The sequence below is a fragment of the Labrus bergylta genome, chromosome 24, assembly GCF_963930695.1.
Source record: "Labrus bergylta chromosome 24, fLabBer1.1, whole genome shotgun sequence".
Classification (NCBI taxonomy): Eukaryota; Metazoa; Chordata; class Actinopteri; order Labriformes; family Labridae; genus Labrus; species Labrus bergylta.
The window spans coordinates 13,375,432-13,385,431 of NC_089218.1; the positions used below are offsets into that span (position 1 = coordinate 13,375,432).

The 10,000-nt window shown below is 45.0% G+C and overlaps 7 non-coding genes and 5 pseudogenes across 7 annotated transcripts; all 12 read right to left on the reverse strand.

Moving 5' to 3' along the window:
• Positions 1–3,646: 3,646 nt before the first annotated feature.
• LOC114917412 (5S ribosomal RNA) lies at positions 3,647–3,765 on the reverse strand. Its single transcript, XR_003806131.1, has one exon. It is a non-coding gene; the product is annotated as a 5S ribosomal RNA (ribosomal RNA).
• A 143-nt stretch (positions 3,766–3,908) lies between these two features.
• LOC114917411 (5S ribosomal RNA) lies at positions 3,909–4,027 on the reverse strand. The gene has a single exon (XR_003806130.1). It is a non-coding gene; the product is annotated as a 5S ribosomal RNA (ribosomal RNA).
• Positions 4,028–4,188: 161 nt separating this feature from the next.
• Positions 4,189–4,297, reverse strand: LOC114917421 (5S ribosomal RNA; annotated as a pseudogene).
• A 161-nt stretch (positions 4,298–4,458) lies between these two features.
• Positions 4,459–4,577, reverse strand: LOC114917410 (5S ribosomal RNA). The gene has a single exon (XR_003806129.2). It is a non-coding gene; the product is annotated as a 5S ribosomal RNA (ribosomal RNA).
• A 161-nt stretch (positions 4,578–4,738) lies between these two features.
• On the reverse strand, positions 4,739–4,847 carry LOC114917420 (5S ribosomal RNA; annotated as a pseudogene).
• A 143-nt stretch (positions 4,848–4,990) lies between these two features.
• LOC114917409 (5S ribosomal RNA) lies at positions 4,991–5,109 on the reverse strand. The gene has a single exon (XR_003806128.2). It is a non-coding gene; the product is annotated as a 5S ribosomal RNA (ribosomal RNA).
• Positions 5,110–5,270: 161 nt separating this feature from the next.
• Positions 5,271–5,379, reverse strand: LOC114917419 (5S ribosomal RNA; annotated as a pseudogene).
• A 161-nt stretch (positions 5,380–5,540) lies between these two features.
• On the reverse strand, positions 5,541–5,659 carry LOC114917408 (5S ribosomal RNA). Its single transcript, XR_003806127.2, has one exon. It is a non-coding gene; the product is annotated as a 5S ribosomal RNA (ribosomal RNA).
• A 161-nt stretch (positions 5,660–5,820) lies between these two features.
• LOC114917422 (5S ribosomal RNA) lies at positions 5,821–5,929 on the reverse strand (annotated as a pseudogene).
• Positions 5,930–6,090: 161 nt separating this feature from the next.
• Positions 6,091–6,199, reverse strand: LOC114917407 (5S ribosomal RNA; annotated as a pseudogene).
• A 145-nt stretch (positions 6,200–6,344) lies between these two features.
• On the reverse strand, positions 6,345–6,463 carry LOC114917428 (5S ribosomal RNA). Its single transcript, XR_003806140.1, has one exon. It is a non-coding gene; the product is annotated as a 5S ribosomal RNA (ribosomal RNA).
• A 161-nt stretch (positions 6,464–6,624) lies between these two features.
• LOC114917427 (5S ribosomal RNA) lies at positions 6,625–6,743 on the reverse strand. Its single transcript, XR_003806139.1, has one exon. It is a non-coding gene; the product is annotated as a 5S ribosomal RNA (ribosomal RNA).
• Positions 6,744–10,000: the final 3,257 nt, after the last annotated feature.

The following is a 10,000-nucleotide window of genomic DNA, read 5'->3' on the forward strand; positions in this document are numbered from 1 at the left end:
TTTCCATGTCCCTGACCGTCTGTTTTATTGAAATGATTGAGTCTGCTATGTCCCTGTTTGGTATGCTGTATGATTGTGTTTGCTCTATGATAGTTCCTATTACTTCCCTGATTCTATTGGCTATTGTTTTTGCTATGATTTTGTAATCTGTGTTTAGTAAACTGATTGGTCTGTAGTTGTCCAGATTTTTATTGTCCCCCTTGTTTTTGTAGAAAATAGTAACCACCCCCTCCCCCAAGCTTTTCGGTATGCATTTGACTCTCTCAATATATTTACTTAGTTTGCCTAGTATGGGTACTAGCTGTTCTTTGAAAGCTAAATAAAATTCAGCAGTTAGGCCATCGCTACCAGGACTTTTGTTTCTGTTTAAACCCTCTAGAGCGCTTTTGATTTCTCCGTCCGTAAACTCACTTTCACACCATATTTTATCCTCGTCGCTAAGTTCCTTCTTTAAGGCACCCACAGCTCTGTCCGCGCTCGCACCATCACACTCCTGTCTCGTGAACAGGCTTTCATAGTAGCCTTTGACCGTTTTTAATATTTCAGTTTTATCCGTCACCCTTTCCCCTGCTGCGTTCACTAATTCGTTTATTTCTGTTTTTATTTGCTTTTGTTTCTCCAGACCCAGGAAAAAGGCTGTGCTCCTTTCCCCTTCATACAAATATTGTATTTTGCTCCTAATCGCTGCGCCCCTACATTTTTTTAGTTCGAACGCTTTTAACTGCTCTTTTAAGTGTATGTATTTTTCTGCGCAAGCATTATCTGCACTGTCGAGCAATGTTATTTCCTCACTTAGTTGTTTTCTTAGATTCTCTTCCATTTGATTTTCTCTCCACTTTTTCTCCTTACTATAGTTAATGCACTTTTTTTTGATTCTGACTTTTACCCCATCCCACCACACATTCATATCTTCATTCTCCCCCCACTCATATCCCACATCATTCAAGAATTTTTTCATGCTTTTCACAAACGCATCATCTTCTAGCAGACTTCCGTTAAAGCACCATATCCCTCCTTTACGTGAATCAGTTTCTTTTCCAAATGTGATTGTCATTCCTGCGTGATCGCTCCACGTATTGGTTTTATACTCAGCGCTTTTTACCCACTTCACCACCTCACATGTCACCAGGGAGAGGTCTATTCTTGATTGTTTCAGTCTGTTTAGCACGATTTGCCTTCTAGAGTAAGCCCTTTCCCATGGGTGCAGCAATCTCCATATGTCTAAGCACTGCTTGGTTATTATTAGGTCTTTCAGTGCCCCTCTGCTTACGTCCCCCTTGAACACATTATTTTTTGATACGTCTGTTGGCGTCATTGCCACATTGAAGTCGCCGATTATCACGCAGTTTCCTTCCCACCATTTGCTTATTTCTATAAAAAACGTTTTCCTTTCTTTTTCTCCGTTCGGCGCATATATATTTATAATTCTTAAATTTTTTGTTTCGTACATACAGTCTATAACTATAACTCTCCCCTCTTTATCCCCGTACACCAAATTAGCCCCTGTTACCCGATCCGTTTTGATTAGAACCGCCACTCCTCTCGCCCTTGGCGTACCATTGGAGCTAAAGATTTGGCCCACAAAGTCTTTTTTAATGTCTTCTACCAGGGAATCATCCCACCTGGTCTCCTGCACACACAGGATGTCATTTTGCCAGGAAAGCATGGATTGTCTCTTTTCCTTGCTTCGTAGTCCATTGGCGTTGATAGAAAATAAAATTAAGGCCATTATCAAAAAGGAAAAAAAAGAAAAACAAACGGATTTACCAGGGTTATTTCCAGCCATTATTTGTCTTTACTTTTTAATTTTTTAGCCAACTTCTTTCGTTGCCCCAAACTCAGTCTTTTTTGCGCGCTTGCCAGTTCACTAACATCCATTTCGCTGTCCGTTTCGTTTGGACTGGCGCTTTTAGTCAGGTTGTTTGCCCTGATTTTACTCCCTCCCGCCTGCCCCGGCACCCTCTCAGGCACCTCCCTCCCCTTTGTGCTCATGCTTACCCCTGGTTCTCCGTCCGTTCTGTCTCCCTTTTTCGCTTTCTTGCTCGTTTTCCGCTGCTTCTGTTGTCCCCCTCCTCCAGCCTGCTCCGGCGTCTCCAACTCGTTCTCTGCCACCTGCTCTCCTCCGCTCTCTCCGCTCTGCTCCATTTCTCCTCCGCTGCCCTCCTCCTCTCCGGTCTCCTCCTCGCTTTCTCCAGTCACCTCCTCCTCTCCTTCTGCCGCGTCCTTGTACACCTCCTCCTCCGCCTCATTCCTGCTCTCCTTTTCATTTTCACACTCGCAGTCATTTTCTCTTTTTCCACAGTTTTTACATTTTGCCAGGTTCGCGCTGCACTCACGTGCAAAGTGTCCCTGCACCCCACATTTGTGGCACATGAACTCCGGGCACTCTCGCAGGATGTGTCCCGGCTGGATACACATCCTGCACACTTTTTGCTGTCTGTCATGAATGACTCTGAAGAATTCGCTCCCCATCACTGTATTGAATTTTGTGGAGTACGGTAGCGACTGTACCTGGTCGTTGAACCGGACCCGGACAAACCTTGTTCCGTCGGCTATTGTTGTCCCTGGCCACATTCTTCTTTTAATCGGAGATGTGGGGTTCACTCCCCAGCCCGTCAGCTTCCACACGATTTCTTCATCCGTGATGTAGGCCGGCAGGTTCAGAAAGGACACCACCAGCTCGTCATTGTTTAGTTCTCTGGCTACAACTCTTGTCTCTCCAATTTTGAAGCCGTCCAGCAGCCTTTCTTTTCCCTTGATGTTGCTCACTGTTACTTCCAGTTTTTCCGGCCCGACGGTTCTGCACGCCAGCAGGCCCCCGCAGATCATTTTTAAATTGTTAATCACCTGCTGTAGAGGCACTTTTTCCCCCACCATTTCAATGTTTAGTGTCAGTTTTTTTTCGTAGGCCACTTTTGCCTCTCTTGTCTCAGCTCCCTCTGCACCTCTCACACTCTGCACACCAATCAGTCCTTGATTGTCCGCAGCTGGGGCAATCAGCTCACTGCTCCTCTCTCTTCCTCTCTCTCCGTTGTCCATACCATTCCTAGTTTCGTTTGCCATGTTTATCAGTCCTTTTTGTCCGTCGTCCTTTTCGTTGTCGTTTAATCCGTTCCGTTGTTTCAATGCCGTGTTTGTCTGTCCTTTTTCTTGTCCATTATCCATTTCTTTTTCCTTTTCTCCGGTCCGTTGTCCTGTCATCTTTGTAATCCGTCCGTGTGTGCTTGCTAGCGGCCCGCTAGCAAACATTTAAGAAATCAAAGGTCTTCCCAAAAAAAGGGGTAAACAGGTAAGAAAAAAGCAAAAAAGAAAAGCAATCCCCCTCACAGTCCGTGACTGCTGGGGGACGATCACTCAAGATCTGAGGACTTTAAACAAAACAAGGCATATATAACAAAAATGAAAAATAAGGACTCCTGCTCTCTCTGGCACGTCTGCTCTCTCCGGGCTCCACTCTGTCTTTGCCGTAAACGGGGCGTGTTCAGGGTGGTATGGCCGTAAGCCATTATTGTGTGCAGAAAGGGGCCTTTTAAAGATCTCATGCCCTCGGCCATAATGTGGGGGAGCAAATGCTCCCCCACATTATTGATTCTGGCTGAATTTTTGGACATGTGAATATGTCTCTATATGATGAAAAAAATGAAAAAGCTTACAGCACCTGGTATTCCCAGGCGGTCTCCCATCCAAGTACTAACCAGGCCCGACCCTGCTTAGCTTCCGAGATCGGACGAGATCGGGCGTGTTCAGGGTGGTATGGCCGTAAGCCATTATTGTGTGCAGAAAGGGGCCTTTTAAAGATCTCATGCCCTCGGCCATAATGTGGGGGAGCAAATGCTCCCCCACATTATTGATTCTGGCTGAATTTTTGGACATGTGAATATGTCTCTATATGATGAAAAAAATGAAAAAGCTTACAGCACCTGGTATTCCCAGGCGGTCTCCCATCCAAGTACTAACCAGGCCCGACCCTGCTTAGCTTCCGAGATCGGACGAGATCGGGCGTGTTCAGGGTGGTATGGCCGTAAGCCATTATTGTGTGCAGAAAGGGGCCTTTTAAAGATCTCATGCCCTCGGCCATAATGTGGGGGAGCAAATGCTCCCCCACATTATTGATTCTGGCTGAATTTTTGGACATGTGAATATGTCTCTATATGATGAAAGAAAAGCATATGATGAAAAAAATGAAAAAACTTACAGCACCTGGTATTCCCAGGCGGTCTCCCATCCAAGTACTAACCAGGCCCGACCCTGCTTAGCTTCCGAGATCGGGCGTGTTCAGGGTGGTATGGCCGTAAGCCATTATGTTGTGCAGAAAGGGGCCTTTTAAAGATCTCATGCCCTCGGCCATAATGTGGGGGAGCAAATGCTCCCCCACATTATTGATTCTGGCTGAATTTTTGGACATGTGAATATGTCTCTATATGATGAAAGAAAAGCATATGATGAAAAAAATGAAAAAGCTTACAGCACCTGGTATTCCCAGGCGGTCTCCCATCCAAGTACTAACCAGGCCCGACCCTGCTTAGCTTCCGAGATCGGACGAGATCGGGCGTGTTCAGGGTGGTATGGCCGTTAGCCATTATTGTGTGCAGAAAGGGGCCTTTTAAAGATCTCATGCCCTCGGCCATAATGTGGGGGAGCAAATGCTCCCCCACATTATTGATTCTGGCTGAATTTTTGGACATGTGAATATGTCTCTATATGATGAAAGAAAAGCATATGATGAAAAAAATGAAAAAGCTTACAGCACCTGGTATTCCCAGGCGGTCTCCCATCCAAGTACTAACCAGGCCCGACCCTGCTTAGCTTCCGAGATCGGGCGTGTTCAGGGTGGTATGGCCGTAAGCCATTATTGTGTGCAGAAAGGGGCCTTTTAAAGATCTCATGCCCTCGGCCATAATGTGGGGGAGCAAATGCTCCCCCACATTATTGATTCTGGCTGAATTTTTGGACATGTGAATATGTCTCTATATGATGAAAAAAATGAAAAAGCTTACAGCACCTGGTATTCCCAGGCGGTCTCCCATCCAAGTACTAACCAGGCCCGACCCTGCTTAGCTTCCGAGATCTGACGAGATCGGGCGTGTTCAGGGTGTTATGGCCGTAAGCCGTTATTGTGTGCAGAAAGGGGCCTTTTAAAGATCTCATGCCCTCGGCCATAATGTGGGGGAGCAAATGCTCCCCCACATTATTGATTCTGGCAGAATTTTTGGACATGTGAATATGTCTCTATATGATGAAAGAAAAGCATATGATGAAAAAAATGAAAAAACTTACAGCACCTGGTATTCCCAGGCGGTCTCCCATCCAAGTACTAACCAGGCCCGACCCTGCTTAGCTTCCGAGATCGGGCGTGTTCAGGGTGGTATGGCCGTAAGCCATTATTGTGTGCAGAAAGGGGCCTTTTAAAGATCTCATGCCCTCGGCCATAATGTGGGGGAGCAAATGCTCCCCCACATTATTGATTCTGGCTGAATTTTTGGACATGTGAATATGTCTCTATATGATGAAAGAAAAGCATATGATGAAAAAAATGAAAAAGCTTACAGCACCTGGTATTCCCAGGCGGTCTCCCATCCAAGTACTAACCAGGCCCGACCCTGCTTAGCTTCCGAGATCGGACGAGATCGGGCGTGTTCAGGGTGGTATGGCCGTTAGCCATTATTGTGTGCAGAAAGGGGCCTTTTAAAGATCTCATGCCCTCGGCCATAATGTGGGGGAGCAAATGCTCCCCCACATTATTGATTCTGGCTGAATTTTTGGACATGTGAATATGTCTCTATATGATGAAAGAAAAGCATATGATGAAAAAAATGAAAAAGCTTACAGCACCTGGTATTCCCAGGCGGTCTCCCATCCAAGTACTAACCAGGCCCGACCCTGCTTAGCTTCCGAGATCGGGCGTGTTCAGGGTGGTATGGCCGTAAGCCATTATTGTGTGCAGAAAGGGGCCTTTTAAAGATCTCATGCCCTCGGCCATAATGTGGGGGAGCAAATGCTCCCCCACATTATTGATTCTGGCTGAATTTTTGGACATGTGAATATGTCTCTATATGATGAAAGAAAAGCATATGATGAAAAAAATGAAAAAGCTTACAGCACCTGGTATTCCCAGGCGGTCTCCCATCCAAGTACTAACCAGGCCCGACCCTGCTTAGCTTCTGAGATCGGGCGTGTTCAGGGTGGAATGGCCGTAAGCCATTATTGTGTGCAGAAAGGGGCCTTTTAAAGATCTCATGCCCTCGGCCATAATGTGGGGACATTATTGATTCTGGCTGAATTTTTGGACATGTGAATATGTCTCTATATGATGAAAGAAAAGCATATGATGAAAAAAATGAAAAAGCTTACAGCACCTGGTATTCCCAGGCGGTCTCCCATCCAAGTACTAACCAGGCCCGACCCTGCTTAGCTTCCGAGATCGGACGAGATCGGGCGTGTTCAGGGTGGTATGGCCGTAAGCCATTATTGTGTGCAGAAAGGGGCCTTTTAAAGATCTCATGCCCTCGGCCATAATGTGGGGGAGCAAATGCTCCCCCACATTATTGATTCTGGCTGAATTTTTGGACATGTGAATATGTCTCTATATGATGAAAGAAAAGCATATGATGAAAAAAATGAAAAAGCTTACAGCACCTGGTATTCCCAGGCGGTCTCCCATCCAAGTACTAACCAGGCCCGACCCTGCTTAGCTTCCGAGATCGGACGAGATCGGGCGTGTTCAGGGTGGTATGGCCGTAAGCCATTATTGTGTGCAGAAAGGGGCCTTTTAAAGATCTCATGCCCTCGGCCATAATGTGGGGGAGAAAATGCTCCCCCACATTATTGATTCTGGCTGAATTTTTGGACATGTGAATATGTCTCTATATGATGAAAAAAATGAAAAAGCTTACAGCACCTGGTATTCCCAGGCGGTCTCCCATCCAAGTACTAACCAGGCCCGACCCTGCTTAGCTTCCGAGATTTGACGAGATCGGGCGTGTTTTTTTTTTTTATCTTTTATTATCAAAAGTACAAAAACATTTATATTATTTACACATCATTTACAAGAAATACAATACCAAAACATACACCATATAAATCAAACCTCCCCTCAGAGGCAAGCGCTTGCCAAAGAAAACAAAATAAAGCAAACAAAATCAAAACCTCCCCTGATTCCAAAACACTTAAAAACTCTCTTGAGTTCTTCCCTCAAAGTAAGCAACCCCCGAAAACAAACCCCAAAGCAAACAAAATCCCCTTGAGAGCTCTCAACCTCCCCTGCAAACCAAAAGGCCCTCAAATCAAACCACCCATTTTTCCCCATGACCAACGAAAAACCGTAACAGAAACAAAATAAATTATACGTCCCACACAATGCCCTCTTCATTTACCCCACACACTTTCGCCCCTTCCACAAACATTCTCACAAACTCACTCTCATTCGCAACGTGCAACAATTTTAGGTGTGCTCTCCATTCATTCGAAAACATTCTCCACACATTCATTCTCTTGTTTTCGTACAATGCAAAATTCCTTCTGTTAAAAACCGCTTTGCGTGCAAAGGCTAAAATCATATTCATAACGTTGTGGTTTTTTTGTTTCGTTCCCACCCCCAACAGCACCGACAATTCCCACCCCCTTTCATTCCAACACTCATTCTCACTACATTTCCCCAACATTTCCCTTATTTTTCCCCAAAACACGCCCAATTCCCCACATGTCACAAACAAATGCACGAAATCCTCATCCACACTTTCACATACACAACACTTTCTTTCATACCTCTCCTTGTGGATTTGATGCAGGACGATGCAGGTGAAGATCCTCCTGTGCCTCAGTTTGAAATCTAAGTCAAATATTGCATGCGGTGTGTGCGGTATGTTAATGTTTTTCCATATCATGTTGCTTGTTATGTCTGGGTATGTGTCTGTCCATTTAACTTCAGATGTGGGTTTCTGTATTCTATGTGTGATTGCGCATCTATACCAAATTTTTGTGGTGACATCAGTAATGTTGTGCTTCTTCTCCCCTAGGCACAGGGAGATCCCCACCGCATCGTCCCGCATCGCTCCCTCCTTCTCCTTGATTAGTTTTTCCCATTCGCTCGACAAAGACAATTTTACATTTTCAAACACTCTCTCAATCACATCCTTTCTGCACACATACCCCTTGTTTTTTAACCCCACCAACACCATTTGTACATCAAACTCCCCCTCATCGTTCACTAAATCCCCTATTCTAATGTATCCCGCTTTCTCCATTGCCTCGCACTTGATTGCCCTCTCCCCATTTTTAAAATACGGGCTTGAGAGGAAGGGCAGCCGCAGCACTGACCCTCTCGTTCCGCATTCCGGTACAGTCCAGGCTGAAACCTGATACCACGCATTGAGTACTTCCTGGAAAAACCGTGGCAAGTGTTTAAATGCGTCCGGGTTATTTATCTGGTGCAGGTTGTCCTCGTTGTGGAGTCCAAAACTGCACAGATGTTGTTTGAAATGATTTTTCCAACCTACGCTCCGGCTCTGGTCCTTAAATTTGCCTATCAATTTGGCTCTTAGTGCTACTTTTTTTGTCAGTAAGTCAATCAAAGCTAACCCACCCTGATCTTTAGCCCCTATTATTGTTTTGTGAGCTATACTCGCTGCTTTGTTTCTCCAAATAAAGTCCCTAATGATCTTTGAGATCTCCGCGAAGGCCCAGTCCGGGAGCGCGCAAGTACTCAGCGCATGATTCACTTTGGACAACACGAGAGCATTTGTTACGGCTACCCTTCCTCTCAGCAATAGGCCCCTTGCCCTCCACAAATTCAAAGTTTTCTTAATTTTACCCACCACCTCTTTCCATGTTTCGTCATCACATTCATTCTCGTTTTTCCCCACACTCACTCCCAGCACTTTTCTTCTCTCCCCCACCGTTTTAAATCCCCACCTATTAGCGTAATTTGATTCCCTTCCCAGTAGCATAATTTCAGACTTATTTTCGTTTACTTTTGCCCCCGATGCCCTTTCATAGGTTTGCACGTGTTTCAGTATTAGTTCTATATCCTCCTCTCTTTTCACCATTATATTCACGTCATCCGCATATTGGATTATTTTAACATTTTCCTCCCCTATTCCTTCAATGCTCCCGTCTTCCGATATCAGCGCTGCCAGCGGCTCTGCCACCAAGCTATACAGCAGCGCTGACATCGGACACCCCTGTCTTACTGATCTTGTGATCTTAAATGCATCAGTTAAAGCCCCGTTACATTTTATCTTACTTTCCGCCCCTTTGTACAACACATTTATCCACTCTCGCATTCTCTCCCCGAACCCAAACTTCTCCAAAACCCTCCCCATGAACCCATGATCCACTCTGTCAAATGCCTTACTTAAATCAATCCCTAACCATATCCCCCCCTCCCTTTCCATGTCCCTGACCGTCTGTTTTATTGAAATGATTGAGTCTGCTATGTCCCTGTTTGGTATGCTGTATGATTGTGTTTGCTCTATGATAGTTCCTATTACTTCCCTGATTCTATTGGCTATTGTTTTTGCTATGATTTTGTAATCTGTGTTTAGTAAACTGATTGGTCTGTAGTTGTCCAGATTTTTATTGTCCCCCTTGTTTTTGTAGAAAATAGTAACCACCCCCTCCCCCAAGCTTTTCGGTATGCATTTGACTCTCTCAATATATTTACTTAGTTTGCCTAGTATGGGTACTAGCTGTTCTTTGAAAGCTAAATAAAATTCAGCAGTTAGGCCATCGCTACCAGGACTTTTGTTTCTGTTTAAACCCTCTAGAGCGCTTTTGATTTCTCCGTCCGTAAACTCACTTTCACACCATATTTTATCCTCGTCGCTAAGTTCCTTCTTTAAGGCACCCACAGCTCTGTCCGCGCTCGCACCATCACACTCCTGTCTCGTGAACAGGCTTTCATAGTAGCCTTTGACCGTTTTTAATATTTCAGTTTTATCCGTCACCCTTTCCCCTGCTGCGTTCACTAATTCGTTTATTTCTGTTTTTATTTGCTTTTGTT